The sequence below is a fragment of the Drosophila sechellia genome, unplaced genomic scaffold, assembly GCF_004382195.2.
Source record: "Drosophila sechellia strain sech25 unplaced genomic scaffold, ASM438219v1 Y_28, whole genome shotgun sequence".
Lineage (NCBI taxonomy): Eukaryota > Metazoa > Arthropoda > Insecta > Diptera > Drosophilidae > Drosophila > Drosophila sechellia.
In genome coordinates, this window is record NW_022611396.1 from 322,727 (window position 1) to 325,560 (window position 2,834).

The window sequence follows — 2,834 nt, forward strand, 5'->3', positions numbered from 1 at the left end:
TGGATCGACTCCATTTCATTTTCATTTCATAAATGTAGATTTGCCGATTCGCATCTCGGGTAAATGTACACTAACACATATATGGTTTGTATGCGGCACTTGCTCATGCTCTACCATCGCAATCTTATGCGTCGCTTTAAATAAAAATGAATAATGGTATCGAGAACTGTCGAGCCTATGTACAGGATTCGTGGGGACGTGTTCGTGTAGGCGGTAATACAATATTATAATTTCAATTTAATTGAGTTAACTGGATCACGGAGACTGCTGTAAGGCTGGCTGGCTGCTGATGCTTTGGTGGTTGCTGAAGTAAAAGTTGTTGTTGCGTATGTTGCCAGGGTTCGCCAGCGGATGCAGCTGAGCAGGGCCACGCGGGCTGCACGCAGTGGATCTTGCACAGCAGGCGCTGATGCATCTCAGCCAGGTTGCGACGACGTCAGCGACGGGCGGGACGATGCCAGCGGGGCAAGTCCTGCCGGCGACGCCACTTACGACGCTGGAAGACACGTCGCAGTGCCTTGCGCCAGAAAAAGCGATGCGATTTGTTCTGCGGGTCCTCTATTTGAGCAAGTGTCACACCCAAGTCCTCAACCAAGTCCAAATCGTTTTCGGGAGCGATGCGACGACGTGTAGGTGTAGCTGGCCCTGTGCTGGCCGTGTTTGTCGAAATGGATGCGTGGGGATGTGGAGTGGATGGTGCTGAGGCTGTGGTTACAAAGGGTGCAACCAAATAAGGTCGTTCAGTGCCGCCATTGCTGCAGCCGATATGGTAGCAATTGATGAGATGGAAGCCAAAGTAGCCACCGATGCCGAAGATTCTATATAGCTCCTGCCAACTTCTCCGTCTGCTGTTACTGCCGGTGATCCACCTTTTAGTGCTATTGCTCTTGTTCCTTTCCCTGTTCCGGTTCCTGCTAGAGCTCCCCCTCCATCTGCTGTTGCTGGCTGGGTGGCACGCAGCCAACAACCAGGTTGCATCGTATCTTATCTAAGCCACGGGTGCTGCAGACACTCCGCAGCGGTGGCACGCTTGTTCGGATCGAGCTCGAGCTTAAGGAACGAAGCGAATGACGCCGCATCCTTTTGCGACCACTCGTACTTCTCCAGAAGAACGTCCATTAGGCCCCAGGGCTTAAGGCCCGAGATATTTCGTAGCTCGCAGGAACGGGTAAACGACTTCGTACCGCGGTATTGGACCCAGCAGCTCGATGATGTGGGCCAATTGGTCCTCGTCGCGGGTGTACGATTCGCCGGAGTGTGGCTCAAAAAGATAGTCACAGGTGGCCAGTTCCGCAGAGGTGTTATAGCCCGCACCGATAATAACTTCTAGTGACCGATATTGGCGCGTTTGAATGTCCTCAGTCAAGTGATGATTAACCCAACAAGATTTGCTCAGATCGGCGATCTTTACGTTGACATTGCATTCCTCTAACGCCGGATCCTGTTTAGCCTTGTGTTTTGCTTGCGGCGTCGGAGGAAGTGTTGGCAGGGTTAGATTCGAATGCGGTCCATTCGTAGCCGAAGATGTATTCTCCACGGAGCGTGAGCGCACATGAGGCTCGTCCACGCACAGGAAGACATTCTCGGGCTTTATGTCCGTGTGGATGATCTGGCAGCACGTGTGAAGATAGTCAAGACCCTCCAGCACCTGGCGGGTAATAGCTTTGACGTTGGCCAGTAGAATACCGCGTAATGGGGACTTCCCTATGAGTTTCAGGAGATTTTCACCCAGCATCTCGAACACAATACAAATATGGGTGCCATTAAGGCAGGTGATCTTGAAGTCGTCCAGCATATGGACGGTTTTGCAACGGCGTGGATTCGATGGATCGGTCTCGCGCACCGTTTTGGGTATCTATATTTCGCCCCGTATCGTCTTGGCCAAGTGCGGTGCCGACTTGAAAATTTTAATTGCCACATATCTCATTGCCTGCAAGTCCCAGCACAGCCAAACAGTAGAGTAGTCGCCCCAGCTCAATTTACAGATGACATGGTAGCGATCTGTCGAAAAAAATTGCATTAATCTGCTGCTCTTCTCGAAAAGGAACAAAGTTCAACGGTTTGGGAAGAGTAGCGCAGTACCACTTAGGGAAATTAAATTACGAATGGTCTTTTCGGATGGCTCATAATCCATTTTAGTTGCAACACTGTCACCTCACGACTGACCAAGCGCGACTAGACGAACGCGAGAGCTGCTCTCCGCTTAAATTCAATTAAATTACGACAGCGAATGCAGTTGAGTGCGTTTTCACGGGGCTACTTCTATATTACAGCACAAAGGCCTGAAAGGTATGGTATGGTGCCAGAATCAGTAGATTGGCATTTGGAAGCTCCAAATATTCTACTGACAATGTATATGAACTTGACGTTTATTACAAGGCCTGTTTTATATTTTGTAAACTCTAACAGCTCCTATCAAATATAAAGTTTTTTTTGTAAATTTTATTAATTGGAATCTACAGCATAGCATTATACATTTCTTTAAAATTTAAACTACTTTAACAATATTTAATTGTTTTTTTTTTATTTCATGAAAAAATAATTATAATAATCTCGATGGGAGAGCCTTCTTTTTCTCGGGGGGTGGATAAGCCTTCTCGCCAGGGTGTTGGGGTGGGAACCTAGTCGCCGCATGGGTCCTCAATACATCGCCTATCTTTGGAATATTATGATCCGCGGCAGGAAAATCGTTCATTATCAAATCAAATTTTAAGAAACAGAAAAAGTTTAATAAGAGTAAATACGATAATTCCAAACCAATGAAGAGCAAGATACACAGCACATTCCTAATAATGCTTAGTTGCATATTATCATTTTATATCATTGCCAGCGTG

At 47.4% G+C, this 2,834-nt stretch overlaps 1 pseudogene; it reads right to left on the reverse strand.

Moving 5' to 3' along the window:
- Positions 1–777: 777 nt before the first annotated feature.
- LOC116803443 lies at positions 778–2,350 on the reverse strand (annotated as a pseudogene).
- Between the last annotated feature and the right edge of the window lie 484 nt (positions 2,351–2,834).